General features: G+C 44.0%; 1 pseudogene; it reads right to left on the bottom strand.

The window, feature by feature from the left end:
• Positions 1 to 4955: 4955 nt before the first annotated feature.
• LOC100629406 (large ribosomal subunit protein eL34-like) lies at positions 4956 to 5302 on the bottom strand (annotated as a pseudogene).
• Between the last annotated feature and the right edge of the window lie 2657 nt (positions 5303 to 7959).

Below are 7959 nucleotides of genomic sequence, written 5' to 3'. Positions count from 1 at the left end.
CACCACAGGTAACGGTGTGAAGTCAGGGTGAACTTAATTGGGGTGAAGGATGACTGCTGCATTAAATTGGATGGAACTGGTCTGTTCAACCACTGCCCATTAAAAATGGTGGCCTTTCTTTAACATAGCCATAATGAGACCATCCCTCCAGAGAAAAGTGCTAATAGAATCACCCGCCTTGAATGCTTAACTCTTACTCAATGCCTTGACCTGGACGTCTGATAGACATGGCCCACATACTATCTAAAATCAAACCTTTTCTTCCCCCCAAACCTGCTCATTCCACAGCGTTCCCTAGCTCAGTAAAAGACTACATGGCACCTTCGTTCTTTCAGTGCTCAGACCAAAACCAGTTTAAGGTCTCCTTTGATGTGTTTCCTTTACTCACACTCTACAGTAAATATATCAGTAAATCCTTCATTGGCTCTACCTTCAAAATATATCCACCACTTCCCCTGCTGCCACTGTTCCTAGCCACTGAAGTCTTGACCATGACCTCCCAGGCTCCATGTCATCTGGCCCACTGCCACCTCCCTGGTCTCATCTCCTGCCACTCTGCCTACTTTGCTCCTGCTGCACTGGCCTTCTTGCTGGTCCTCAGGCACCACAGCCCACTCTTGCCTCGAGGCCTTTGCCCTGCTGTCCTCTCACTTGGAATTTTCTCCCCGGGCACTCACAATGCTGGCTTTCTCATTTTCTTGTGGTCCCTGCCCAGATGTCACTTCCTCAGTGAGACCTCCAGACCACCCTATTTAAGGTAAACCCTCCCACATTCAATACTCCCACACGCTAGATCCCTCTTTGCGTTTTTTTTGTTGTTGTACTTATCACGACTTGGCATATCATCTGTGTACACATATAAAAATAAAATATTACATATTTCTTGGTTGTTTATTATCTGCCTCTCCCCTCTGGAGTATATAACTCCATGAAGGTGGAGCATTTGAATTGTGTACTGTTAGACTCCAGCATCTAGAACAGTGCCTGGAACGTTGCTCTATAGTTACTAAAGTTGTTGAATCAATCAGGCCTAGAGAGGCCCGCTTGTTCCCCAAGGCCACACAACTAGCAAACATAGAAACTCAGAGGGTTAGCTAACTTGCCCAAGGTCACAGAGTGAAGGGCAAAGCTGAGTTTCAAGCCCAGGTCTGGACTAACCCTAACCACTGCTCTTTCCAGCTCTGGATCCTCCCAAAGTCAACCACCTGGATTCGCCCAACCGCCACCTTCCTGAACAGTATCCTGCCCGTTAGCCTCTCCCTAGCTTCAATTCATTCCTTAGAAACATAATAAAGTTTATGTACTCTGTATAATTATAGCATAATATATATAATTATATATATATAACTATAGCATAATAATGTGCTCAGCCTGGAAAGTATTTTTAAAAGGTATAAAGAAAAAATATCAATTGCCCAAAATCCAAAGACCACCATGGTTACCGTGTTGTTACTTTATTCCAGTCTTTTCTGTGACATCTGTGCATAAGAAGGAACATCATTATAATCTGGGCACTAGTCACAAATCCTTGGTTCTAATCTCAACATAAGAGAAGCGAAGGCATATAATGGGTATAGAAAGACAGGCAGGCTTTGGAGGGAAGACACCAAGACAGGAGGTCTCTCGAGGCAGAGGACAGACTAGCAGGAATGGGCAAGAAGCATCTGAGGGATGGAGGTGGGGGATGGGGATGTCTCTCTCAAAAGGAGGGCTGGGCAAGGTGAGAAGTACAGTCGGGGGGAGGAAGGTGTGGAGAGCTAAGAACAATATCCCAGGCTGTGGAATTTGGACTCAAGGGAAGCCTCCAGAGATTCCTGGGTGTGAGCTGGAGGCAGGGAGACCATTTAGAGATAAAGGGCTCTTATCAGAGACAATTCAGAGGCAGAAGCAATCAAACTGAATGTGGAGGTCATAAGAAAGGGAGGACTCAGAGACCACTCCCAAGGTGAGTGGCTGAGCGACTGCGTGAAAAGTGGTGGTTTTATTGAGACTCACAAGGAGGGAAAGGAGCCTGATGGACTCATTCTGGATGTTGAGAAGTGGTGGAAGCAGGTCTACAAGTGGCAATGGCCTAAGGGAGATTGTAAACACAGAGGTTTCCCTGAGAAAGGAGAGACTGCTGAGGGAAGCAAAGGGGGAGAAATGAGCATAAGATATCCTCCAGCCAAGGCCTTCCGAAGACACTGCCTCCTAGACGGAACCCGCACCCACTTGTCTGGTCTGAAGGGCCCGCCACACCCCAGGCCTGCTTGCCTCGTCCTGCCTTCCTTCTGCCTCCACTCAGGGAGGCCCTCCTCTTCTGGTGGACCAGCACCTTCTCCAGCACTAGCTGTCCAGCCACACCACTTAGCTTGCCCCCGTGTCCTGGGTGCAGTCTTCCCTGATGGGTTCCGTGTCTTGCTCCCCAGCCTCACTCTCTGCTCTGGGGTCTCCTTGCTATGGATGCTTGGAGCCCCAACAGCGGGCACACAGCAGAACCTCCACAAATGCCCCATGACTTGAATTCCCTTTTCCACTCTTCTCTCCCCGTCCATCCTTGACTCTGTCAGCTTCACTCCCCACTGATGGCTGACTCTGAGAGTTGCAGGTCACTTTGGGGTATTTGTGTCAAACATTGCTAAATGTCGCTAACTTAGCTATGTAAGGCTGGTTTCCAGTATAGACTCCAACAACTACCCAGCTTTAATGTGCTGGCAAATCACCTGGGGTTCTTGTTAAAATGCAGATTCTGGTTTGGTGGCCTGGGATGGGCCTGGGATCCTGTGTTTCTAATGAGCTCCCAGGTGATACTGACAGACTACACTTTGAGTAATGAGGACCTGGGTGCCTTTGGGTATCAGTTTAATTCCTCTTGGCCCCAGTTTTCTCATCCACCAAATAGGGCTCTGGCCACCTCACTGAGTTGCCACAGGATCAAATGAACTAGTGTTACTGAAAATAAAACAAAAACCAAAGGCGTCAAACAAATGTCAGATGTCGTCATCTACCTCATGCATTGCTGCCAGGGTGAGTGTGATAAAATACACAAAAGGCCTCGGCAGGTGTGCAGTAGATGTTAGTCGCTCCCCCTCCAAGGTTGTATGCATAGTGGCCTGATGCCAGGTAGTGAGACTGTTCCCAAATTTCAGGCAAATAAGGGATCACTCTGAACTGAGGTGGAGGCTGGAGGAGGGAAAGGAGGAAATGCGTTAGAGAGACACAGTTCTACAAGGCCTGGACACAAGACAGCTGAGAAAGCAGAGGCGCGGCCTTCCCAAGGGGATCCCATCCCCACCCCCCAAAGCAAAACTCAGTCCCTAGGAGCCAGTGAGAGCTCCATCCTCTTCCCCAAGAGCCCCCACCAGCTCAGCTCCCAGGTCTGCTCTTACCTCACGACTTCAATGCTTAGGCTTGCCCTGCTTGTCTGACTCCCCCCATCCTGCGATTCTGGCATTGACCTTGACTACAGTTTCTCATCTCCTCCCATAGCCCCAACACACATCACCTTTAATGTTTGTAACAGACTTCCACGCCGATGCCAGTCTATTCCGGGTGGAGTTCCATCCTGCCTGATTTGTGTGACAGGTTGTACACCCACTGCCATCTCACAGCCAGCTACAGTGGGATGAGTGTGAAAGTCATTACCAGCAGCGGGTGACTACACTGTGGTGACTAACTGGATCCCTGTGCCAAGCGAGAGGTAGGAGTTGAAAATAATTCCTAGGTTTCAAGCCTGGGAGGAGGAAGAATGATGAGGTCAATTTGGAGCGTTGAGCTTTGGGGCCAGCCTTGGTCGGACCGCCAAGTGGAACTTTGTTCAGACCTGTAGAAATGTGGGACTGGAGTTACCAGAGAGGTCGGGCAGGGGTGGGGGTTTAGACACATCCGTATAGATGCAATTGCTGAATCCGTGTAGAGAGAAAAGAGCAGGAGACTGAGGGTTAGACATTTGGAAACATCTCTGTCAACCCGTGAAACCAAAGTAAATTCTCAGGAGAAGGTCTTTTCTTTTTTCTTTTTGTTGAGGTTGTGATAGTTTATAACATTGTGAGATTTCAGTTGTACATTATTATTTGTCAGTCACCCGATATATATGCCCCTTTACCCCTTTCACCCCCCGCAACCCCTTTCCCCTCTGGTAACCACCAAACTGTTCGCTTTGTCCGTGTGTTTGTTAATCTTCCACATGTGAGTGAAATCGTATGGTGTTTGTCTTTCTCTGTCTGGCTTATTTTGCTTAACATAGTACCCTCAAGGTCCATCTATGTTGTTGTGAATGGAACGATTTTGTCTTTTTTATGGCTGAGTAGTATTCCCTCGTACATATCTACCACATCTTGGCCCTATCATGCAAGGAGCTATAGGGCGGTGGGCAGGAGGGCAGTTCCGCCTGGGCCTCACTCACTTTTTCAACAGGTCTCAAATTTAGACTGTTGGTGTTATTTCCGAATAGGATTAAACATACAGTCACAGAGAGGCCCTGAGAGAAATGAAAAAAGATATTTATCAATTAGATTTAAAAGTGTGGCTTAGTGACTGGTCTTGCTGCCTAAAATGCACAATGGATTCATATTTCACTAAAATTCTGTGAATAGTACAATTATATTTTATTGCATCTTTTATGTTAAAGTATTAGTCAATTACAGGTGAACATTTAAAATATACTGCAATTTTGTAATCCTACCTTGGCATTCTTCATTGTTTAATAAAAGAGCCCCCCAAATCGGAAATGGACGGGACTGTCTATACTTCTGTTCTAACCAAATAGCCAGGAAGTCTTGTTCCTGGACTTCAGGGATTTCGGCATCCAGCCTGAGTTACCAGCTGACGTCCTCAGCTACTTCTGAAGTCAATCTGTCTAGATTCATCTGGACTCAAAAAATGTTTTCTTTAACTCTACCCCCCACCTCAAGCTTAAATTGCCCTTAAATTTTTTTTAATAACTCAAAAAAGCTTCATTTTAAAAATTTATCCCTCTAACTCTGTGCTTGAGCCTTTAACACTTTCACAATGTTTTTCTGCTCCTCCATAAGGAAAGCATGCTTCATCCTGTCACAGACAGATTTAGCCCCCATGGAACCACCACACGCCCCGCTGACGTGTTTTTTGTTTTAGACAACCTCATGAGAACTTTAAGTCTCACAGCACAAACTCCTCAAAGTCAGCCTGGACACATGCCATATGCAGACTTTGGTGCTTTCCCAAGCTTCTTGGTATCCAGGTAAACAATTCTATTACCACGGGTTTGGGACAGCCTAGTTTTGTTAGAGGCTGTACTGTAGGATGGCCTATGACGTATGACGTATGTCAAACGCCAGACCATTCTGAAAACCTCTAGACACCATGCCCAGAAAAAAATTTTTATTTTTAATTGTGGTAAAATACATATAACATAAAATTTACCATCTTAGCCATTTTTTTTTAAAGATTTTTTTATTTTTCCTTTTTCTCTCCAAAGCCCCCGGTACATAGTTGTATATTTTTAGTTGTGGGTCCTTCTAGTTGTGGCATGTGGGATGCCACCTCAGTGTGGCTTGATGAGCGATGCCATGGCCGCGCCCAGGATCCAAACTGGCAAAACCCTGGGCCAGCGAAGCGGAGTGCGTGAACTTAACCCCTCGGCCGCGGGGCCAGCCCCCTTAGCTTTCTTAAGTGTACAGTTCAGTAGCGTTAAGCACATTCACGTTGTTGTGCAACCAATTTCCAGAACTGTTTTCATCTCGCAAAACTGAAATTCTGTACCCATTAAATAACAACCCCCCTTGCTCCCTCCCCTCAGCCCTTGGCAACCACCATTCTACTTTCTGTCTCTATGATTACCCATTTATCATGGGGTAATTGATGGACACTTGCTTGGCTTCCACCTTTTGGCTATTGTAAATAATGCTGCTATGAGCGTGCATGGATCAATATCTCTTTGAGACTCTGCTTTCAATTCTTTCGGATATATACCCAGAAGTGGTATCGCTGGATCATATGATAATTCTATTTTTAATATTTTGAGGAACCAATATACTGTTTTCCATAGTGGCTGAACCATTTTACATTCCCACAAACAGTGCAGATTCCAATTTCCCCACACCTTCGAGAATACTTGGTATTTTCTGCTTTTTTTGATTGTAGCCATCCTAATTGGTGTGAGGTAGTATCTCATTGTGGTTTTGATCTGTATTTCCCTAGTGATTAATGATATTTAATATCTTTCCATGTGCTGATTGGCCATTTGTATGTATTTTTTGGAGAAATGTCTTTTCACCTCCTTTGACCGTTTTTTAAGAGTTGTTTTTTTATTTTTTGTTGTTGAGTTGTAGGAGTTCTTTATATACTGGATATTAACCCTTTATTAGATATATGATTTGCAAATATTTTCTCCTATTCCATGAGTTGCCTTTTCATTCTCATTTTGATTGAGTCTTTAGATGCACAGAAGTTTTGTATTTGGATGGAGTTTAATTTATATATTTTTAGTTTTGTTGCCTGTGTGTTTGGTATCACATCTAAGAAATCATTGCCAAACCCAAAGTCATGAAGATTTTACCCTGTTTTCTTCTAAGAGTTTTATAGTTTCAGCTCTTATGTTTAGGTCTTTCATTCATTTTGAGTTAATTTTTTTATAAGGTGTAAGGTAAGGCTTCTTTTGTTTTAAAAGCAATGTGTTTTCCTGATTATAAAATTAATTAATGTTCATTATGGAAAACTTGGAAAAGTATAAGCAAAATGAAAATCATCCCTAATCAGTAGTCTGCTGGTAAAACTGCTTGATTTATGGTGTTTGCCAATTTCACCATGGTCATTTTCAACCAACTTCAAACTACCAATGTGATATCACTAAACGCAGAGTAGGAAAGAGATGTGTACCATTGGCTCTCCCACCACTGTCGCTATTCCACCACCTGGCCTTAGCCATAGCTTATATATGTGGCAGTCACTCATAGGCAGCTATCCAATGGCCATGTCCTACCCTCTTCTCCCTTAGCCACTTCCATTACAGCTCGGAGTGTCGTGTGACCTAGTGCCCTATAGCTGGCCAACGAGATTGAGAGGAAGTCTTTTTTAGGGGAATTTGGGGAAAATTTTTCCTTCTCTGATAAATTTAAAGAAGCATGATAATGAAGCCCTTCTCTGCCTCCCTGTTGTTCCCTGCCTTTGGATGTGATTTTGTGAGTATGCGATGCTTAGAATTGATGCAGCCATCTTGCGAGTATGAGGAGAAGACCACGAGAATTTTAAGGATGGAACTCAGCAACTGGACTTTGTGGAACGGCTGAACTAAACCCAAGAAATGCCAATCTTCAGATTTCTAACAAGTAAATAACAATTTTTTAATCTTGTACATGAGGGATCAGCACAGTTTTTCAGTAAAGGGCCAGGTAGTAAATATTTTAGGCTTTGTGGGCCGTACAGTGTCTATCACAACTACTCAACTCTACTGTCATAGCACGAAAACAGCCATAGACGACACGTAAAGGAAAGAGCATGGCTTGTGCCAATAACACTTTATTATGGGCAGGGACATTTGAATTTTATATAATCTTAAAATATCAGAATAAGAATCTTATTCTCCTTTTGATTTCTGTTCAATCATTTAAAAATTTAAAAGTCATTTTTAGCTCATGAGCTCTACAAAAGCAGGTGACAGTCCAGATTCGTCCTGCAGGCCGTAGTTTGCTCACCCCTGGTTTAAGTTCCCGCTAGTTGGATATTCTGCTATTGCAAACAAAAGCAGTCATAGTCCTAGTTTATAAAGGACCATCCTTAAACGCACACATACTGAGCCTCATCCACTTTGTTTTTTGCTGGGAAAGATTCGCTCTGAGCTAACATTTGTTACCAATCTTCCTCTTTTTTTTTTGGTCCCCAAAGCCCCAATACGTAGTTGTATATTTTAGTTGTTAAGTCTTTCTAGTTCTTCTATGTAAGCTGCCATCACAGCATGGCTACTGACAGAAGAATGGTGTGGTTCCATGCCTGGGAACCAAA

Source organism: Equus caballus, chromosome 15, assembly GCF_041296265.1.
Source record: "Equus caballus isolate H_3958 breed thoroughbred chromosome 15, TB-T2T, whole genome shotgun sequence".
NCBI classification, from domain to species: domain Eukaryota; kingdom Metazoa; phylum Chordata; class Mammalia; order Perissodactyla; family Equidae; genus Equus; species Equus caballus.
Note: the sequence above shows the minus strand (reverse complement) of the source record. Positions and strands in the feature narration are given on the sequence as shown.